Source organism: Spinacia oleracea, chromosome 3 (genome assembly GCF_020520425.1).
Source record: "Spinacia oleracea cultivar Varoflay chromosome 3, BTI_SOV_V1, whole genome shotgun sequence".
Lineage (NCBI taxonomy): Eukaryota > Viridiplantae > Streptophyta > Magnoliopsida > Caryophyllales > Amaranthaceae > Spinacia > Spinacia oleracea.
In genome coordinates, this window is record NC_079489.1 from 84,827,704 (window position 1) to 84,851,674 (window position 23,971).

At 41.0% G+C, this 23,971-nt stretch overlaps 1 non-coding gene across 1 annotated transcript; it reads right to left on the minus strand.

The window, feature by feature from the left end:
* Positions 1 to 17,705: 17,705 nt before the first annotated feature.
* Positions 17,706 to 17,812, minus strand: LOC130470961 (small nucleolar RNA R71). Its single transcript, XR_008931672.1, has one exon. It is a non-coding gene; the product is annotated as a small nucleolar RNA R71 (small nucleolar RNA).
* Between the last annotated feature and the right edge of the window lie 6,159 nt (positions 17,813 to 23,971).

A 23,971-nucleotide genomic window follows, 5' to 3' on the forward strand; every position in this document is an offset into this window, starting at 1 on the left:
AGTTGCAGAATTTGTTCACCTTGTCAGAAAGGCTGAAATAATACTGGACTGTGAAGCCAAAGATTTACTCAAGGCTAAAAGGAGACCGTTCAAGAAAGGTGGAAAGTCCAAGGGCAATGCTAAATCAAAGCAGGACAAGTCCACATCAAGCTGTCTTTATTGTGATGGAATAGGCCATTACAAAAGAGAATGTCTAAAGCTAAAGGAAGATCAGAAGAACGGAACAGTCGTTCCATCTTCAGGTATTTTCGTTATAGACTGTATACTTGCTAATTCAACTTCTTGGGTATTAGATACAGGTTGTGGCTCACACTTATGTTCCAATCCACAGGGACTAAGAAGAAGTAGAAAGTTAAGCAAGGGTGAAGTCGACCTACGAGTGGGAAATGGAGCACGGATTGCTGCATTAGCTGTAGGAACTTACTTTTTGTCGTTGCCCTCCGGGCTAGTTTTGGAACTGGAGGAATGTTTCCATGTTCCAAGTCTTACTAAAAACATCATTTCAGTTTCTTGCTTAGATGCTAAGGGATTTTCCTTTTTAATAAAAGACAATAGTTGTTCGTTTTATTTTAAAGAGATGTTTTATGGATCTGCTAGATTAGTCAATGGACTTTATTTATTAGATCACGACAAACAAGTATATAACATAAATACCAAAAAGGCCAAAAAGGATGATTCAGATCTCACCTATCTGTGGCATTGTCGATTAGGCCATATAAACTTGAAACGCTTAGAAAGACTTCAAAAGGAAGGAATTCTAGAACCATTTGACTTAGAGGATTATGGTAAATGCGAATCATGTTTACTTGGCAAAATGACAAAGCAACCTTTCTCTAAAGTTGGAGAAAGAGCAAATGAACTATTGGGTTTAATCCATACAGATGTATGTGGACCAATGAGTACAAATGCTAGAGGTGGTTTCAGCTACTTTATCACTTTCACTGATGACTTCAGTAGATATGGTTATGTCTACCTAATGAAGCATAAGTCTGAATCCTTTGACAAATTCAAGGAATTTCAGAGTGAAGTAGAGAATCAATTAGGCAAGAAGATTAAGGCACTGCGGTCTGATAGAGGCGGTGAATATCTGAGCTATGAATTTGATGACCATCTGAAAGAATGTGGAATTCTATCAGAATTGACTCCTCCTGGAACACCACAATGGAACGGTGTGTCGGAACGGAGGAACAGAACCTTGCTAGACATGGTCAGGTCAATGATGGGTCAGGCCAAACTTCCATTAGAATTTTGGGGACATGCACTAAACACAGCTGCACTCACTATAAATAGAGCTCCGTCTAAAGCTGTCGAAAAGACTCCATACAAATTATGGTTTGGAAAGCCTCCAAATGTGTCTTTTCTTAAGATTTGGGGATGTGAAGTATACGTCAAACGATTAATTTCAGACAAACTTCATCCAAAATCTGACAAATGTATCCTTGTGGGCTATCCAAAGGAAACAAAGGGGTATTACTTCTACAATACATCTGAGAACAAGGTGTTTGTTGCTCGAGATTGTGTCTTTTTGGAGAAAGATCACATTTCCAAAATGACAAGTGGGAGAAAAGTAGACCTCGAAGAAATTCGAGTCGAACAACAAACTCTAGAGAATGCTCAAGATGACATTCAGGATGAAACTCAGAGATCTTTAGAAGAATCTGGTGAGAATCATGGTCAATCTAGAAATGTTACCCCGCGTAGATCGCAAAGATATAGATCTCAACCGGAAAGGTACTTAGGTATTTTTACGAACGAGAGCTATGACGTTCTATTACTTGAAAGTGATGAACCTGCGACTTACAAACAAGCTATGACGAGCCCTAGCTCCAAGCAATGGCAAGAAGCCATGCAATCTGAATTAGACTCCATGTCTGAAAACCAAGTATGGGATTTGGTCGATTTGCCAGATGGCTACCAAGCCATTGGAAGCAAATGGGTTTTCAAACTGAAAAAAGGACAAGGATGGGAAACTTGAAGTTTTCAAAGCTAGATTGGTTGCAAAAGGTTACAGGCAAGTCCACGGTGTGGATTACGATGAAACCTTTTCACCAGTTGCAATGCTAAAGTCTATTCGGATAATGTTAGCAATCGCTGCATATTACGATTACGAAATATGGAAGATGGATGTCAAAACTGCTTTCTTAAACGGCGTTTTAACAGAAACTGTGTTTATGACACAGCCTGAAGGTTTTGAGGATCCAAAGAATGCTAAAAAGGTATGCAAGCTAAAGAAATCAATCTACGGATTAAAGCAGGCATCCAGGAGCCGGAATATACGTTTTGATGAAGCAGTCAGTGACTTTGGTTTCATCAAGAACGCAGACGAATCTTGTGTATACAAGAAGGTCAGTGGGAGCAAAATTTCTTTCCTAGTATTATATGTCGACGACATATTACTTATCGGAAATGACATTCCTATGTTGAACTCTGTCAAGATTTGGCTTGGGAAATGTTTTTCGATGAAAGATCTAGGAGAAGCACAGTACATATTGGGCATCAAGATTTACAGAGATAGATCTAAAAAGATGATTGGACTTAGTCAAAGCACTTATATCAATAAGGTGCTTGATAGGTTCAAGATGGCGGACTCCAAGCGAGGCTACCTACCCATGTCTCATGGAATGACTCTAAGCAAGACTCAGTGCCCAAAAACACTTGATGAGCATAGACGAATGAATGGGATTCCATATGCATCATTGATTGGTTCAATAATGTATGCTATGATATGTACACGCCCGGATGTTGCGTACGCACTCAGTGCTACGAGCAGATACCAGTCAGACCCAGGAGAGGCGCATTGGACTGCTGCCAAGAACATTCTGAAGTACCTGAAAAGGCACAAAGATGACTTCCTGGTCTATGGTGGAGATGATGAATTAATTATTAAAGGCTATACGGACGCAAGTTTCCAAACCGACAAAGATGATTTCAGATCACAGTCTGGGTTTGTCTTCTGCCTCAACGGAGGAGCAGTAAGCTGGAAAAGTGCTAAGCAAAGCACCATTGCGGATTCTACAACTGAAGCGGAGTACATTGCTGCACATGAAGCAGCAAAGGAAGCTATATGGCTAAGGAAGTTCATAGGTGAACTCGGTGTAGTCCCCTCCATTAAAGGACCAATAGCCCTGTATTGTGATAATAACGGAGCTATTGCACAGGCAAAGGAGCCTAGACACCACCAGAGAGTCAAGCATGTACTTCGTAGATTTCACCTTCTACGAGAGTTCGTTGAAAGAAAAGAAGTCGAGATAAGCAAAATTGGTACTGATGACAACATATCAGATCCATTAACTAAACCTCTGCCGCAGGCGAAGCACAACTCGCACACTGCAGCTATGGGAATCAAGCATATTGGAGAATGGCTTTGATGTCTCTGTTTAATGTTTTAAAGTTTTAGAGTTTAAATCTTTGTAAAACATTATTGATTAATCATTCACAATAAATGAAAAGAATTCATTTTTCCATTTAATTTGTGGTTTATTAAATGATGAGTCCCTTCAATTTGACGATATATTCAAGATAGACTGTCAGGACCAGTCCTGTGACTAAGAAATGTCTATCAAGTGAACTTGAATGTCAAAAGTTGAAAATGGTCCCCAGTCGGAGTTTTCTATAAAATTGGACGCATAGAAAACGTTAGACGATTAGAATGCAAGATGACTAGTAGTTCTGTTTCTTGAACTATGTGGACATGGCAATGTCATAATCATTTTCATAGATACTTACTTTGGGAGACTAGTATCGGACAAGACCTATGAAACTTTACTGTAAGAGATGAAAATCTGTCATAAGTAAATTTCATTAAAATTATTAGACACTAAATCCTCAATACCTGAGTGATTTGAGATTACTTGTTTGAGAACTGATTGCTTTGACGTTGACCAACCGTCGCACCGTAAAAGGAGGCTATAAAGGCAACGCTCAGGTAATCACCTATCAAACGAAGTATAATCTCAAGATCGCAAGATTGGGATTGTCCTCCCATAAATCGGGATGAGATGCTTAAAAGTTGTACAAGGCCACTCGGAGAGCTAGAAACTGTGAAATGCATGGCCGTGCTCGGATGAATCATAGGCTATGATTATCTGTTTATTTGATCAGTTGAACTCTGAAACCGAGGAACATCTCTGGACATAATAAGGATGACAACTCTTACCTTATGTTCAAGAGCAAGCATCGAGCGACAAAGGAATTAGGAAATGCACACTTGTCCCTAAGGACAAGTGGGAGACTGAAGGAAATAATGCCCTTGGTCCAAGTATGCATTCTATGTTAAGTCTAATAAATGCGGTTCAGTATTAATTAACAAGTTAATAATTCAGTGAGATCAAGTGAGCTGAATGCCTAGCTAGAGGCCGCTTCAGTTCAAGTGGAATTAATGATATTAATCCACAGCTTACTCTTGACTGAACCCGTAGGGTCACACAAATAGTACGTAAACGGACCAAGTATTTAATGGCATTAAATACTCCATCTATGGATATTCGGAATCGACGGATCTTGATTTCAGTGGGAGCTGAGATCGTCACAGGCAAGAAATGAATACTCCGGAAACGATGATATTGCCGGAAACGGAAATATAGATCGTATCGGAAATATTAATATTATCCAAGTCGTAGATGTTGCCGGAAACGGAAACATGGAACGTATCGGGAAATATTATCGGAAATAGAAATATTGCCGGAATCGGAAATATTGCCGGAAACGGAAATATTGTCTGAATCGGAAATATTATCGGAATCGGAAAATAATTCCGGGAACGGAAATATTAAATATTTGTTCGAAACGGAAATTAATTCCGGAATGGGAAATGTTAAATATTGTTCGTATCGGAAATGAATTCCGGATTCGGAAATTTAATCGGAAGCGTATCGTACGAATAAGCATCGGACGAGGCCTGCCGGACGAGGGCCCAGCACGAAGCCAGGTCATCGCCCAGCAAGCCAAAGCGCGCCACACGAACAGCCAAGGCCACGCCAGGCCCAGCGCAAGGCCAGGCCCAGCAGGCCGTGGCAGCGCGCGCAGCGCGCGCAGCTGCAAGCAGTGGGCTGCGAGCATTGCTGCAGCTCGCGTGGGCTTGTAGCTCACGTGGGCCGTGCGGCCGTGTGGGCTGTGCGCGGGCATGGCCTGCACGCTTGCGGGTCATACTCGCGTAAGTGTTTGTGTTCGCATACGAAACCTAAAAAGTGCAGAATTCGTTTAATGATTAAATTCCTAATTCTATTTGATAAATTAATTAAATAAGAGTTTTATTATAATTCTAATTTAATTAATTCGTATCCTAATAGGATTCTAATTCTCTTTCCATACCCCTATAAATATATGGCCTGGGTTCACAATTTATAACGAGTTTTCAAGTATTCAAAGTGAGTTTTTGAGAGAAAAATTCAGTCACACATCTTGCTCAAAAGTGCCGAAAATTTATAGTACCTTAAGGGCGATTCTAGTTGGTCAATCTTAAGGCGGATCCGGACGTGCTATGGACTATCTACGGAGGGACGACACTTGGAGTCCTAAAGACTTGTTCTTGTTCGGTTCGGCGCAGCTAGGGAAGGCACGCAACAAAGAGTATGCATCTAAACTATGCTAAATGATTATGTGTAAATAATATGTATTCCTGGCTTAATGGTTGTTTCCACATGATTTATGAATTGGCATATGTATCATAACCTAACAGTCGCGAATGGTGGTAGGTGATGGTGGTGAGGGTGGGCGGTGGTGTGTGGCGTGGGTGGTGCAGCGTGGCAGAGAGGGGAAGGGAGACAGGGGAACGGGGCAGGGGAGGTGAGACACAGTGGAGTGGTGGTGCTCGGTGGTGAGTGTGGTTAGGTGGTGTTGGGTGATGGTGAGAATGGTGGTGGACGGTGGTGGTTGCGGTGGTGGCAGACGGTGATTGATGGTGGTGGGTTTGAATCACAGAAAATTAAGATTGAAATTAAAATTGTGCTTGGTTTGTTGTTGAAATTTCATCCAAAATTCTGATTTTGTACATGAGAAGTGTGATGAACAAGGAAATGTCCTTGGGGTCCAAGTATCTGCACTTGGACTGAATTATGGGAAGGAAGGAAGTTTTTGACTTCCTGGTTTGAGCGTGGGGAGCAAGGAAATAAAGCAGAAAAATGAATTTTCCCCTTTTTTTTTCTTTTTTAAAAAAAAAATAATATGATAATATTAGGCAAAATTCAGAATTGTTTGTAATTTTTCAGAAATTGCTAAAAATAGAAATGTTCAAAAATAATTTCTTATAAAAAAAATTATCGTTAACGAAAAATAAATAAATTTTCGTTTATAAATTTATCGTTTAAAATAAATCGTAAAAACGATTAAAATAACGAAATTCGATTGTTCGTAATTTATTTAAAACGAAACCAAGTTAATAAATATTTTTAATTTTAATAAATCGAGTTTAAAATTTCGGGGTATTACATATATTGAAGATTGCAAATCGCCCTGGAAGCTGAGGGCGAAATGCAACCATCGAGCGGAATAGAAGCAAATTAAACTCATCAACGCGCGCCCGATCGGGCGCAGCTCGCCCGGTCCGGATCGGGCGGTCATCCGGAAGTTGATGTGAGAAGTTCGCAATCCGCCCGATCGGGCGGATTTTGGCCCGATCGGGCGACGCCAACCCCTACTGCTTATGCGCGTGTTTTCTTTCCGTATTTTTGGCTTGTATTTTGGGCAAACTATAAATACTAGCCCTTTTATTTTTAGTAGACACCTTATTTTCTAATATCAAACACTTAGTTTATTTTCCTAAGCTTAGTCTCCTCTCTAATTTGTCCCAAACACTTAGTTTTATTTCCAATCAAAAGTTCAAACTTTATTATTCCATTGTTCTTCAATTAGGTATTGTTCTTTATTTCATTCTTTTGCTTTAATTATGTTTTCAATTATGCTAATTGCTTTGTTTATTATCAACATGCTTGAGTAGTTTAATTTCTAGGGTTTGGGGATCCATGAATTAATATGATGGGATATTGAATATGTGATTGTTGGCATTGTGAGTAATTCCGATTGATTGGTTTATTCCACTATTCAATTAGATTTGCGCAGGTTTAATTGCGTAGTTAAGCAATATCAAGTTAAGATTCGAGAGATGCAATTTGATGTTTAGGCTTGTGTCAATAGGTAGAATTGGGATTAATAAGTAGCGAGAGCCCGTTAATTCTAAGTCTATGACTAGTATCGATTAGAGATAGCATGCTAGTCTAATTAATTACTTTCTTGATTATCGTGATTGTTCATCGTCCTGAATTGTTAATTGCTGGTGAACCTATGCCCCAGATTTCCTTAATATATTGATTCATACTTATTTAATTATCGTTCGTAGTCTTAGTTTACAAACAATCAGCCAAATCTTGTTCCCAATAGTTTAGTTTAATTAATTAATAGTAGAAAGAACGCATGTCTCCCTGTGGATTCGATCCTGACTTCCCTTGCTACCTAGCTAGTGGACCTTAGGTTATTTTTCATTAGGTGATACGACTTTAGCCTGTCAAATTTTGGCGTCGTTGTCGGGGAGACGGTTTTATTTTCTGTTGTTAATTGCTTATCCTAGATTATTGTTTGTTACTACTCAAGGAACTCACGTTCCTTGAGACCGGATCTCACATTGTTTTGTAGTCTTTGTCTATGCCCGGGACCGTAGGTACTAGTAATCTACTCCATTCGATCCTGAGCCCGAAAGAACCTTTCGTAGACGAAGAACTTTCATTGCACAGTGTGGGAATTACTCTGATTTTGATCATAATATTGGCGATATTTTTCCTTTAGATACAAATTCGGTTTCAGAGATAGAGATGGGTGACGAAACTCTACTACCGCCACCTATCCCACGGCTTACAGATTATTCTAAGCCAAGTCTGTCCGTGCTACCAAAGGCAATCATGCCTTCTATTGTAGCTGAGACCTTCAAGATTGAGCCTGCATTGATTAACATGATTGAGAGACGCCAGTACGGTGGGGAACCAGGTGAAGATCTGTAGGGGAATACAGTTAAACATAATAACATGTGCGGAACAATCCCCAAAGCCAGGACACATGTATAAAGCACAAATTAAGCAAACATACATTCGAAGCGTGTTTTCCACAATAATCCGTCAACGAACACGAACAAAGAACTCCACTTGTCGTTCCTCTACTTCGTTCACCGACACGATCAGATCCGTCTTGATTATCGTAGCTTAGACAATCGATCAAGAGATTTGTTTTTGGGATCAACACACTGTGGAGGCACAGAGAGAATTAGGGTTCTCTGTTTTCTCCTAGGGTTGTGTGTAATCTGAATTGTGATTGCAATAGTTGGAAATTAGGTCATAAGGTTATTTACATAACCTTACTAACCGACCAAGCCATAAGGCAAGGCCGGCTAGCAAGCCCGCGCAGCATCACACGCACACGCACAGCGAGCTGGGCCGTGGGCCGCGCTGCTGCTGCTGTGTCGTGGTTTTGGCCCGTGCGCGCACACAGCTGCTCGGCCATGGGCCAGCGCTGTTGTGTCGCCTTGCTTGTTTGCCTAGCGCGCGCGCCCATGGGCCTTGAGTGCTTCGTGCACTCGGCTCGTGGGCCGCTCCTCGTATCCGCGTTTAATATATTTCTGATATATTATTTATCGTTTCGTATACGACGAATCACCGTCGTACGATACGATTTATTCGTTTCTCCTAGCTTACGAATATTCGCGATACGATATACGATTCCGATGCAAGGTCGTATCGTATAATAAGTTTCCAACTTAAATCCCGAAAAGCTATTAAATGAATTTCCGATTCATTTAATCCGGTGATATGTTACGTGTCATTGGTGTGACCTTGTAGGTTCAGTCAAGAGTAAGTTGTGAGTTCAATATCCATTAGAACTCACTGATCGGAAGCATTGCTCCAGCTAGCTGTTCCGATCACTTGATCTCACTGAATTAATTGTTTGCAATTAATCTGAACCTTGGTATTAGACTTAATGCACCTTGGGTGAAGGACATATTTCCTTCAATCTCCCACTTGTCATTCAGACAAGTGTGCATCCACATTCCTTTGTCGCTTAGTGTTACTTACTGAACATAAGGTAAGATCCAAGCCATCCTTATTAAGTCCAGAAGTGTTTCTCGGATTACAGAGTTCAACTGTCAAACTTTTGTAGAAGGTTAAGCCTAACCATTCTGAGCACGGCCATGCATTTTACAGTATCTAACTCTCCGAGAGGCCTTGTCACACAACAACACCATATCCTATCAAAGATAGGAGGACAATCCATTCTTGCAATCTATGAACACTCACTTTGATTCATAGTACGCCCAATAACTGCTTTTATAGCCTCCTTTTACGGTGCGACGTTTAGCTAGTATCAAAGCGAACTAATTCTCAAACGAGCAGACATAATCGCTCATGTTCTGAGGAACGGTTTCTAATCACCATTAATGAGAACTACCTATGACATGACTTTAATCTCTTAAAGCGTTCTCATGGTCAATCCGATACAAGATCCAATAAGTATCTATGCAAAAGATTCTGACATCTAGTCACTCTAGTTCAAGAAACAAAACTAAGTAATCTACTTGCAATCTAATCTTCATTAGTCATTGGTCGTCCACCTTTCAATGACCTGGATTAGGGATCCTTTGTGACTTCAATATTCAAGTTCACTTATGGGTGTTTCTTTGCCAAAGAATCCATCTTGACATCCCATTTGAATGATTTGAATCACATGGACTTATCATTTAATTCTAAACCACAATTAAATGAATATGAAATAATAAATTTCATAAATATGAAATGGTTAAACCAATTGTTTTAAACATAGATCTAACAGATGTTCTAAAACAATACTTAGAAAATCAAAGCCATTCTCCAACATGCTTGATTCCCATGGTTGCTACATGTGCGTTGTGTTTCACTTGTGGCAACGATTTAGTTAATGGATCCGCGACGTTGTCGTCAGTTCCAACCTTGCAAATCTCGATTTCCTTTCTTTCAACGATCTCTCGAAGTATATGAAATCGCCGCAGTACGTGCTTGGACTTCTGGTGGCTCCTAGGCTCCTTTGCCTGGGCAATGGCTCCACTATTGTCACAATACAAAGCCACTGGTCCTTTAATGGAGGGGACAACACCAAGTTCTTCGATGAACTTCCGAATCCAAACAGCTTCCTTTGCTGCTTCTGAGGCAGCAATGTACTCGGCTTCAGTTGTAAAATCCGCAATAGTGCTTTGCTTAGCACTTTTCCAGCTTACTGCTCCGCCGTTGAGGCAGAAAACAAACCCAGACTGTGATCTGAAATCATCTCTGTCGGTTTGAAAGCTTGCGTCCATATAGCCCTTAACAATCAACTCATCTGTACCACCATAAACCAGAAACTGATCCTTAGTCCTTTTCAGGTACTTTAGGATGTTCTTGGCAGCAGTCCAATGCGCCTCACCTGGTTCTGACTGGTACCTGCTCGTTGCACTGAGTGTGAACGAAACATCCGGCCTTGTACAAATCATAGCATACGTGATGGATCCAATAGCCGGAGCGTATGGAATTCCACTCATCTTTCTACGCTCATCAGATGTTTTGGGACACTGATTCTTGCTTAGATATACGCCATGTGACATGGGTAGATGGCCTCTCTTGGCTTCCATCATATTGAACCTAGTTAGCACTTTGTCAATGTAAGTGCTTTGGCTTAGTCCAATCATCCTTTTAGATCTATCCCTATAGATCTTGATGCCCAATATGTACTGTGCCTCTCCTAAGTCCTTCATTGAGAAACACTTCCCGAGCCAAGTCTTTATAGACTCCAACATAGGAATGTCGTTTCCAATAACCAGTATGTCGTCAACATACAAGACTAGGAATGCAATTTTACTCCCACTGACCTTCTTGTATAAACAAGATTCGTCCTGATTCTTGATGAAGCCAAACTTATTGACTGCTTCATCAAATCGTTTATTCCAACTCCTTGATGCCTGCTTTAGTCCGTAGATGGACTTCTTAAGCTTGCATACCTTTCCTTGGTTCTTTTGATCGATAAAACCCTCCGGTTGTGTCATGAACACGGTCTCTTCAAGAACACCGTTCAAGAAGGCAGTTTTGACATCCATTTTCCATATTTCATAGTCATGAAAAGCGGCAATCGCAAGGATTATCCGAATAGACTTAAGCATCGTGACTGGAGAAAAGGTTTCATCATAGTCAACGCCGTGAACTTGCCTGTAACCTTTTGCTACCAATCTAGCCTTGTATATGTATACAATTCCATCTTTGTCTTTCTTCAATTTGAACACCCATTTGCATCCGATAGGTGTGAACCCATCCGGCAAATCAACCAAATCCCAGACTTGATTTTCAGACATGGAGTCTATTTCAGATTGCATGGCCTCTAACCATTTAATGGAGCTTGGGCTCGTCATAGCTTGCTTGTAAGTCAAAGGTTCATCACTATCCAATATGAGAACGTCTAAGTTTTCAGTCAAGAGGACGCCTGTCCATCTGTCCGGCTGAAAAATAGTTCTATTTTACCTACTAGGGGCAACAACGTTTTGAGGAACTACTCCCACTGGCTCTTCTAAAGACCTTGGAGGTTCATCAACTTGAACTGCTTCTAAAGAGTTCGTTGTTCGTTGTTCGTTGTTCGTCTCGAATCTCTTCGAGGTCTATTATTCTCCCACTTGTCAATTTGGAAATATGATTTCTTTCCAAAAAGACACCGTCACGAGCAACGAATACCTTGTTGTCTAACTTGTTGTAGAAGTAATACCCCATAGTTTCTTTTGGATACCCAACGAAGAAACATTTGTCAGATTTAGGTTGTAGCTTGTCCGAAATTAATCGCTTGACATATGCTTCGCAACCCCAAATCTTCAGAAAAGAAAACTTTGGAAGTTTCCCAGTCCATAATTCGTATGGAGTCTTTTCAACAGCTTTTGACGGAGCACGATTCAGTGTGAGTGCTGCAGTTTGCAACGCATGTCCCCAGAACTGTAAAGGAAGTTCGGCTTGACCCATCATTGACCTAACCATATCGAGTAAGGTCCTGTTTCTCCGTTCCGACACTCCATTCGATTGAGGTGTCCCCGGAGCAGTCAATTCAGAAAGAATACCGCATTCTTTTAGATGGTCATCAAACTCGTGGCTAAGATATTCACCTCCTCGATCCGATCTTAGAGCTTTGATTTTCTTGCCATATTGATTCTCTACTTCATTTTGAAATTCTCGGAATTTCTCAAACGATTCAGACTTGTGCTTCATTAAGTAAATATAGCCATATCTACTGAAGTCGTCCGTAAACGTTATGAAATAGCTGAACTCACCTCTAGCTTTCGTACTCATAGGCCCACATACGTCCGTATGTATTAGCCCTAGTAGTTCGCTTGCTCTTTCTCCCACCTTTGAGAAAGGTTGCTTTGTCATTTTGCCAAGTAAACAAGATTCGCATTGATCAATCTTCTCTAAGTCGAATGATTCTAGAATTCCTTTCCGTTGGGGTAATTCCATGCGCTTTATGTTTATATGGCCTAATCGACAATGCCACAGAAATGTGAGATTCGAATCACCAGTTTTAGCCTTTTTGGTATTTATGTTATAAATGTGTTTGCTCGTATCTAGCACGTAAAGACCGTTTTCTTGTTGTGCTGAACCATAAAACATTCCATTCAAAGCAAAAGAACAACTATTGTCTTTAAATTGAAAACTAAGACCTTTAGAATCCAAACTTGAAACGGAAATGATGTTTCTGGTGATACTAGGAACATAGTAACAGTTTTCTAGTTCCAAAACAAACCCACTAGGCAAAGAAATAAAATAAGATCCTACGGCTAATGCAGCAATCCGTGGTCCATTTCCCACGCGTAGATCTATCTCGCCTTTATCCAGCTTTCTACTTCTCCTTAGTCCCTGTGGATTGGAACATAAGTGTGAGCCACAACCAGTATCTAATACCCAAGAAGTAGAATTAGCTAGATTACAATGTATAACATACATACCTGAAGGAGAAGCAACGTTTCCGTCCTTCTTCTCTTCCTTTAGTTTGGGGCAATCTCGCTTGTAATGACCAATTTCATTACAATTGAAGCATTGCGATGTAGATGGAGAACGATCCTTCTTCATCTTCTTCTTGGATGGCGCCACTTGCCTTCCTGAAGTAGATGGAGATGCACCCTTGCTTTGGATCTTCCCCGGAACCTTTTTCTTGATTTTCTTACTCTTTACTTTTAGTGATGTTTGCTTATCACTTACACAGTCCAATTCGTACTAATGAAGCAAGTAAATTAGTTCACTAAGAGTATTCTCCCTTTTCTTGGAAAAATAGAGTAGTTTGAATTTCTTATAACCAGGGTGAAGAGAATTCAAAAGTATTCCCGCAGCTGCAGAATCTGGGAATGGATCACCAAGTAACTCAAGCCGGTTGAGAAGCCCAACCATTTTCTTTGTATGAGTTCTGATTGGTGTCCGTTCTGTCATTTCAAGATCAATGACCCTTTCCCTTGCCTTTTGTCTTTCGACGTCAAAGCAACAACCCAGTGGTGCGTTAAGCTTTAGATCCTCAAATGAATTTACCAATTCAAAAACATTTTGGTCGACATGTTGACCACTATGTTGGAATCTACCACGACATATATCCCTAAGATGCCTTAGGAGTGCCCATGGCTCGTATGCAACGAACCTTGCACTCCAATCAATGGGGATAGAGCCAAGAATAAGATCCATCACTAGCGATACGTGGCTTGCCCATGTATAGTGCTTTTCTGGAGTCATATCCTTTGAGTAATAGCTGGGGATGGGATGGTCAACTACATATTCAATGTTGTTCCACCTGAGGACTTGCCGAAGCTTCCTCTCCCAATCAAGAAAGTTTGATAGGTTCAATTTTACATCCAGAATTTCAGTTACTTTGAGTTGTGTTTTGATTGCGGTCATTTTGATTACTACAATCGAAAAGAATTTGCAATAAAATATCATTCATGCAATTCAATAACTTTGAAATAAAAGCAAAACATGCAATCATTAAATCTATTAAAACATTTCATTCATGCAAAAAGCAAAAACATGGTCCGAAATGAATGAAACGATTCCAAGACCCCAAAAGTCCTAAATCCTTAAGCAGCTTTAGCATGTCTTAAGTATTTTAAGATTTTAGGTAAGCAAAACCTATTGCTAGTAATCTCCAAATTACTCTTGGTTAATAAATTAATGCCATAATTTATCCCATTGCCACAACTTAATGCCATTGTTGTTTGAGTTATAACCACAATCAACGTGCTCCTTTAGGACGCCTTACCATCTAAGTCAACTAAAATAGCACCTTGCTTTAGCGTAAACCTACTATCTTAGATCCCTAGATTTTTGTAAGTGTTGATTTGGAAGGCAATTTTTAAAACTCAATATTACTTGGACCTAGTTGTTTCTATGTTGGTTCGATTATTTAGTGAACTTAAAACTAATCGATTCATAGGAAACAACCTGTTCATGCAAAGCATACATACATTCATACATTCATGCATAATATATATATTAAATTGCATAAATAATTGGTGATCTAGTATGGCCTAAAACTTTTGTCTTGAAGCATCCAATCTTCGTCACCTCCTTGTTAGCTTGGCATCGTCTTGAATATTCGTTCAAATGCTAACTTAAAGTTCTAAACTTAGAAATACTTGAAAATAATAAATTACATCAAAATTTCCATGGTACGCAGACCATATTTAAAACTTTACATTCAAAGATAGAACGGTGCGCATACCATATTTAACTATCCTAAATTTGGCCATACTAGTCACTTGGAGTACCTGCATTGCATAAAATATATATTCTACGCATTCACCCATTCGTATGCTAAAACGAATGGCCCATGTTAATATGCAAGTATTTACGTGAATTAATTAAAATTCACGTTCACATAAACGCGTCCTAAAAGATTAATCAATTTCCAAATTATTAATCCTTAGACTTTATTCTAATTAAAATTGAATTTAATTAAAATAATGCGACCTACGAAATAATTAAAATAATTATTTCATTTTAATTTCATTTAGTGGCTCCCACTCAAACCAATAATTATTCCGGATAATTAATTATGAAATATTAAATTAAAACTCGCGGCCCGGCCAAAGTAAATAAAATATTAAATTAAAAATCCCGTTAGCCCAAATTAATGCAAATACACGAAGCACAACTAATTAAACGATTAAAAAAAAGTTCAATCAAACGGCCTAGGCTTGCGCCCAGCCCGTCGTGCGAGAGGCCCAAGAGCACACGAGCATTGCCTGCGCGCCCAGCCCATCGCATCGCATAGCATGCCATCGCTCGCCCATCGCTCGCGCGCCATGCCTCGCCCACACGCGTCGCGCGCCATGCCTCGCGCATGCGCATCGCTTACCCGCAGCATAGCTGCCCTGCGTTGCGTGTGTGTTGTGCATCGTGGGTGCTCGACGTCGCAAGCATCGCGCTTCGCTTCGTCGCAGCCCCGCAGGCATCGCCTGCCCCTGCCTTGCCTAGCGCGCACGAGGCACGCAGCTCGTGCTGCTGCCCGTGTCGCATGGCACGGCTCGCATAACGGCCTCGTATGGCTCGACGAGCCATACTTCCATCATGCCCATGTTCGTGTTTTTGGTTCGTAAAACGGACCAACCTAATTAAAATTAAATTTTAATTCACGAACTTGCATTAATTTTATTTTTCAAAAAAAACGTTACGATTTAATTTTTTCGAAAAACAACGATTTTTAACGATTTAATAAACTTTAACGACAATCCAATTTCGTAAAATTAATAAATCAAAGGCTAACAATATTCAAACTTTTAAGAACGATCGAATCAACTTTAAAATTTGAACCTTTAATTAACAAAATCCGAAATTTTACATCGTTCATAAACAATTAAATTTCAGATTATTAATAAATTAGTTTAAGTGTGATTAAAATTAACGAAACCATTCAAAATTTTAATCCAATAATTTTTAAAATTAGCCACTGACCCATGAAATTCCCCCTTTCCCAATTAACCGAATTATTAATCCATAATTAATTAAAAATCAATTAGGGTTGTAAATTTTACGAATTGGGGAAAGGCAAAATTAGGGTTTATACTTATCGGAAAACTCTGAAATTTTTACCATAGATCAAGCATGTACCCAGAAACATTGTGTCAAAATTTCAAGTAATTCCGAGTAGCTTAGGTCGACCTTTTAATTGAATTACTGTCCGACACATTAAATTTTTAATGAAAAATTAACAAAAACGCCCAAAAACTGACGCTTCGAGGCCTGTTTTCGCAATTCTATTCTCACGAGTTGATCTTAGAAAATCGTTTTCCATCAGATTAGGGTTTTAAAAATCGAAAAAGCGAATATTTTTTATTTCGGAACTGCCAATTTCGCAATTAATCCCATAATTCGAAAAAATTCCGAAAAATCAACAAAAATTCCAAAAATTTCGACAATGCAAAAAAAATAATAATCATGCTAATTCATGCTTTGAATACATAAGGCTCATGATACCACTGTAGGGGAATACAGTTAAACATAATAACATGTGCGGAACAATCCCCAAAGCCAGGAAACATGTATAAAGCACAGATTAAGCAAACTTACATTCGAAGCGTGTTTTCCACAATAATCCGTCAACGAACACGAACAAAGAACTCCACTTGTCGTTCCTCTACTTGGTTCACCGACACGATCAGATTCGTCTTGATTATCGTAGCTTAGACAATCGATCAAGAGATTTGCTTTTGGGATGAACACACTGTGGAGGCACAGAGAGAATTAGGGTTCTCTGTTTTCTCCTAGGGTTGTGTGTAATCTGAATTGTGATTGCAGTAGTTGGAAATTATGTCATAAGGTTATTTACATAACCTTACTAACCGACCAAGCCATAAGGCAAGGCCGGCTAGCAAGCCCGCGCAGCATCACACGCACACGCACAGCGAGCTGGGCCGTGGGCCGCGCTGCTGCTGCTGTGTCGTGGTCTTGGCCCGCGCGCGCACACAGCTGCTCGGCCATGGGCCAGCGCTGTTATGTCGCCTTGCTTGCTTGCCTAGCGCGCGCGCCCATGGGCCTTGAATGCTTCGTGCACTCGGCTCGTGGGCCGCTCCTCGTATCCGCGTTTAATATATTTCCAATATATTATTTATCGTTTCGTATACAACGAATCAACGTCGTACGATACGATTTATTCGTTTCGCCTAGCTTAAGAATATTCGCGATACGATATACGATTCCGATGCAAGGTCGTATCGTATAATAAGTTTCCAACTTAAATCCCGAAAAGCTATTAAATGAATTTCCGATTCATTTAATTCGGTGATCTGTTACGTGTCATTGGTGTGACCTTGTAGGTTCAGTCAAGAGTAAGTTGTGAGTTCAATATCCATTAGAACTCACTGATCGGAAGCATTGCTCCAGCTAGCTGTTCCGATCACTTGATCTCACTGAATTAATTGTTCGCAATTAATCTGAACCTTGGTATTAGACTTAATGCACCTTGGGTGAAGGACATATTTCCTTCAAGATCCGAATCTTTACATACAGTCCTTCATCCAATATTGTTCCACCATCAAGCAAAAGGGATTGACTCCGGAGCAGACTATGGAGATACTTTTCCCGTTCTCTTTGAGTGGGAAAGCTAAATTGTGGATTAATGGGTTGAATCGGGCGGCTTTGAAAATCACTAATTGGGAGTCCTTGGCTATTGCTTTTTATGTTAAATATTTTCCACCTGAGAAAACGGCTCGTCTGAGGGGTCAGATATTAGGTATCTCACAACAAGCAGATGAGAGTTTGTTCGAGGTCTGGGAAAGATTCAAGGATTTGCAAAGAGATTGCCCGCACCATGGTTTGGAAGATTGGTTCTTGATTTAGCAGTTTTATAATGGTCTGGGCAATGAGTCTAGATGTTTGTTAGATTCAGCTGCCAGTGGGAGGTTCATGAAACTTAAGGTGCCCTAGAGCTATGGAGGTGATTGAGGAGATAGCCATTCACAATGCCCAGTATGGGAATCCTAGAGGTCTATATTATAGGGGTGGTAAGCATGATTTAAATTCTATTGAACAATTAACTGCCCAATTGACTGCTCTACACTATAAGTTTGATAATATGAAAGCAGCCAATGCCCAATCTGCCCAACCTGTTAGTGTAGCTGCTATGAGTGCCCAACCTGCTACTGTTTGTGAAAGTTGTGGAATGTCTGGTCATTATGCACAGGAATGTAGGAGCTCTGTTGAACAATGTAACGCATTTCAATCCTACAAACAAAACAACCCATTCTCCAACTCTTACAATGAGGGCTACAAAAACAACCCTCTACTATCCTACAGCAGCAACAATATCCAGAACCCTCACCAAGTCCAACATCCACCACAACAACCATACCAACCCCCACATCAACAATCCTACCAACTACGGAACAACTACAACCAACAGTCTAGTGGACCACCTGGGTTCCCTAGACAACACACATCACCTCCACCACCACAACCTCAAGCCACACAGCCTGACCCTATGCTAGTAGAGATGAGAAACATGATGCTACAAATGCAAAAATCTCTAAGTGAAAAGGATGCAAAGATCAATGCTCTTACTGCTCACAACAAGATCATTGATGCACAGATGGCTACTACTATTGCAGGGAGGCCACCAGGCCAATTTCCTTCACAGCCAGAAAATAGGGAAACTGCTAATGCAATTACATTGAGGAGTGGTAGGGATTATGATGGTCCTTCTATGCCGGTTGAGGTTGATTCTGGGGTGTCTGCTAGTGATCTGGTCAGTGAGGAAATTCCAAAGATAGTTATGGATGGTAAGGAAGCTGAAAAGGTAGTCAATGAGAATGAGGCTACAACTGAGGTTAAGAAGGGGATGGATATTCAAGTACCACCTATTGCACTCCCCTTCCCAAACCGGCAACTCAAAAATAAGTTGGACAAGCAGTTTGGCAGATTCTTGTAAGTGGTCAAAAATCTGCAGTTAACGGTTCCTTTTACTGAATTAATTTTACAGGTTCCTGCTTATGCTAAATTCATGAAAGATATTTTGACCAGGAAACGTGCTTTTGTGAGGTAGAGACTGTAGCTTTCACTGAGGAATGTAGTGCTTATTTGCAAAACAAGTCTCCACCTAAACTTAAAGACCCCGGGAGTTTTTCCATCCCATTTAACATTGGCACCGTATTTATTGATAAAGCTTTATGTGATTTAGGTGCTAGTGTGTCTGTCATGCCTTTGTCTGTCTGTACTAAACTGAATATGGGTGAGCTTAAGGTTACCAATATCACTCTACAAATGGCCGACCGTTCTGTCAAATACCCCTTAGGTGTTTTAGAGGACGTCCCTGTTAGAGTAGGTAAATTCTATATACCTGTAGACTTTGTCGTACTAGACATGCAGGAGGATTCTCAAATTCCCATAATCTTAGGTAGACCCTTCCTTCACACGGCGGGGGCGGTCATTGATGTCAAAAGTGGGAAATTGACTTTATTTGTTGGGGATGATAAGGTGACTTTTAATCTGAATAGTGCCTTAAAAAGTCCCATGCTAGAGGAAGAACAATGCTATCGTATAGATGTAGTTGATTTTATTACTCGTGATAACGTCTCCCAAGTTCTCAAAAGAGATCCCTTGGAGGCAATGCTTTGTTGTGAGTCTTCTGCAGGTGATACCAGTTCTTGGAGTGCTGAAGTGGATGCTCTGGAGTTGGCTCTTAATGGTGAAGAATCTGAGCCGGAGAGCACCAAATTGAAGAGGTTAGTTCGGCCGGTTTGTCCTGTTAAAGAGGTAAAGAAACCCGAACTTAAGCCTCTTCCTGCTAACCTTAAATATGCGTTTTTGATGATGAACAACTTTACCCTGTGATCGTCAGTACTGCACTTGATGCAGACCAGTTATCCCAACTTCTTATTGTGTTGAAAAAGCACAAAAGGGCCATTGGGTACAATATTGATGATTTAAAGGGTATTAGCCCTGACTTTTGCATGCATAGGATACATCTAGATGAAAATCATAAACCATGCATTCAACCCCAGCGTCGTCTAAACCTTGTCATGCAAGATGTTGTAAAAGCTGAAGTTATGAAATTGCTTGATGCGGGTATTGTATATGCTGTGTCTGATTCTAAGTGGGTGAGTCATGTTCAGGTAGTGCCTAAGAAAGGGGGGACAACTGTGGTGAGAAATGATAAAAATAAGTTGATACCAACTAGGGTAGTCACAGGTTGGGGCATGTGCATTGATTATAGGCGTCTTAATGTTGCTACAAAAAAGGACCACTTTCCCCTTCCCTTCATTGATAAAATGTTAGAAAGGATAGCCTGTCACAAGTTTTTCTGTTATCTGGATGGTTATTCTGGTTTCTTTCAAATTCCCATACATCCAGACCACCAGGAAAAGACCACCTTCACCTGTACCTATGGTACCTTTGCATATCGTAGGATGCCTTTTGGTCTGTGTAATGCACCCGCTACTTTCCAACGTTGCATGATGAGTATCTTTTCTGATTTTATTGAGTCTATCATGGAAGTGTTTATGGATGATTTTAGTGTCTATGGTACTTCTTTTGATTCTTGCTTGCTAAATCTGACTAAAGTTCTGAAAAGATGTGAAGAGTGTAATTTAGTCTTAAACTGAGAAAAGTGTCATTTCATGGTTACTGAAGGGGTGGTCTTGGGACATTTGATATCTGATAAGGGAATTCAGATGGATCGAGCTAAGGTCCAAGTGATTGAACAATTGCCCCCTCCAGTTAATGTGAAGGGTGTTAGAAGTTTTCTTGGTCATGCGGGGTTTTATCGCTGCTTTATCAAGGATTTTTCTAAAATTGTTAAACCACTTACCCAGCTCCTCCTCAAGGATGACCCGTTTGTGTTTACTGATGCTTGTCTTGAGGCCTTTGACAGGATTAAACAGGCACTGATTTCGGCTCCCATCATTCGTTCTGCCGAATGGGATCTTCCGTTCGAGATAATGTGTGATGCAAGTGATTATGCAGTTGGGGAAGTTTTGGGTCAGAGAAAGGAAAAGGTTTTTCATGCCATCTACTATGCAAGTAAGATCTTGGATGAAGCTCAAGTTAATTATGCTACTACTGAGAAGGAGCTTCTAGCCATAGTCTATGCCTTGGACAAGTTTTGCACCTATCTGATTGGGTCCAAGGTGATAGTCTATACTGACCATGCGGCCCTTAAGTATCTGCTCTCAAAGAAAGAAGCCAAGCCCAGGCTTATTCGATGGATACTACTGCTACAGGAGTTTGATCTGGAGATTCACGATAAAAAAGGGGCTGAGAATGTTGTTGCAGATCACCTATCTAGATTAAGATATGATGACGGTAAAGTGTCTACACCGATTGATGATTCATTTCCGGATGATCACTTACTTGCACTTGCCAGTCAGTCACCATGGTTCGCAGACTTTGCTAACTACATTGTAGGGGGTATTCTTCCGTCCGATCTTACATATCAACAGAAGAAGAAATTCCTACATGATGTTCGGTTCTATTTTTGGGATGACCCTTATTTGTTTCGTGAGACTGCTGAAGGGTTGTACAAGCGTTGTGTTTCGGAATGGGAAGTCCAAGGTATTATTAGTAGGTGTCATTCTTCACCTTATGGTGGTCACCATGGACCGGCAAAGACTAACGCTAAGTTGTCACAATATGGTTTTTACTGGCCTACTATGTTCAAGGATGCGCAGGCTTTTATTATGACTTGTGATGCGTGCTAGAGGGCCGGCACTATTTCGAGGAGGTATGAGATTCCACAGAACGGGATTCTTGAGGTTGAGGTTTTCGATGTGTGGGGAATTGATTACATGGGACCATTCCCATCGTCCAAGGGTAACTTGTATATCCTTGTTGCTGTAGATTATGTGTCAAAGTGGGTGGAAGCCGTTGCCTCACCTACCAACGATGCAAAGACAGTCATTTCCCTGTTCAAGAAAGTCATCTTTCCGAGATTTGGGGTTCCGCGCGCTTTGATTAGTGATGGAGGGTCACACTTCCATGAAAAGCATCTGGATGCGCTTCTGCGCAAGTATGGGGTTTATCACCGCACTGGGCTAGCCTATCACCCTCAGACAAGTGGGCAAGTTGAGGTCTCTAACCGAGAGATCAAATCTATCCTTGAGAAAGTGGTGGCGAAGTCTAGGAAGGATTGGAGCGATAAGCTGGATGATACTCTATGGGCATACAGAACCGCCTTTAAGACACCCATTGGTACTTCCCCGTATCGATTGGTGTATGGCAAGGCGTGTCACTTACCAGTAGAAATGGAGTACAAGGCTTATTGGGCAATCAAACAGCTCAACATGGATGCCAAGTTAGAAGGTGAGAAGCGGCTACTTCAATTGGGTGAGCTCGATGAATTCCGACTACAAGCTTACGATAGTGCCCGGATTTATAAGGAGAAGACCAAGAAGTGGCACGACAATCATATTTTGCATAGAGAATTCGCGGTGGGCGACAAGGTTCTACTATTTAACTCTAGGATTAAGTTATTTCCTGAAAACATAAGTCTAGGTGGTCTGGGCCGTTCACCGTGACTATGGTAAACAAGTATGGGTCTGTTGAAGTAGAGAATGGAAATGGTGAACAATTTAAAGTCAATGGGAAACGTTTGAAGTTGTACCATGATGGGACTACTGTAGGAGTTGTTGAGGTACATTACCTCAACCCCTCCGCCTCATAAACATGCATATCCAAGGTAATAAGGTCGAGTGGGACCTAGAAATAAACCAGCGCTTTGCGGGAGGCAACCCGTATTTTATCGCTTCAGTAGTATAATTTTGATTTTTGATTCTATTGTGTGTGTTTAGTTAGTATTTCCCCATACCTAAGTGTGTTTAAGTATTATTTTTGGTGTTAGAGAGGTGAGAAGAGGGGATTACGCTGTTTGGGTGTTTAATAGTGTGCAGGTCTAAAGCTCCAAGTTCGAGAAAGTGAAATTATATACAAAACGGGAACCGCCCGATCCGAATCGGGCGTGGTGCGCCCGATCGGGCGCGCAACGATTAAGTTAATGCAGCTCCTTTTTGCCCGACCGGGCGCAGCGTGCCCGATCGGGCGGTCTGACGAGTGGAATGCCCGATCGGGCGAAAGTCTGCCCGATCGGGCGATGAAGGCGAGTGGAATGCCCGATCGGGCGAAATTATTTTGCCCGATCGGGCGGTTGATGATGACGTAATGGACAAGTCAATGAAGGGTTCTGAGCCGAGAAAAGTCAACAAAAACGGGCATCGCAGTTCGCCCGATCCGGATCGGGCGAGATGCGCCCGACCGGGCGCGGACGGATCAAAAGAAAAAGATCGCAAATCGCCCGATCGGGCGAGATGTTGCCCGATCGGGCGGAATGAGATTTCAGCGATTAAAAAAAACACGGGATGCCCAAAACCTCATTCTCCTCTTCATCTTCAACCTAACTTTCTCTCTCTTACTCCATTAAACCCCAACCTCCAAAAACTTCCAACCACCATATCTCCCTCAAATCTCCACCAAATTCACCAATCTTTTCACCAAAATCATCCTCTCACCATCCTCAACAACCTATACCCAACCGATTTCAGTTTACTCCAATCTCCACAAAACCCCCAAATTCACCCAAAAAGCTTAAAAACCTCAAAAAAATTCAGATTTTCAACCATGGGTGACCGACCAAGGAGGAATTGCACGAGGCAACCAAGGAATCAGCATGAAGCTTCGACGAGCCGAGCTCGGGAGCCGACACCACCACCTCCGTCGCCGTAATTTGAGCCCGACCGGGATTTTCCGGATATTATTTTCGTTTCGAAGGAGCAATGAGCACGTTTCATCCACCTCAAACTGAGGGAGGTAATCCCTACTCGCTTTATTTGCCAAAAATCTTTACATGAAATGGGTATTGAAAGAGATGTCAAACGGGTCTTTATTGGTGTTGGAATGAGAAATATGTATAGCATGTTGCGTCTTACATTTAGACGGTTAACTTTGGAATTTTTGAGCTCTTTCAACTTGCGTAAAGATGGTTATCGAAC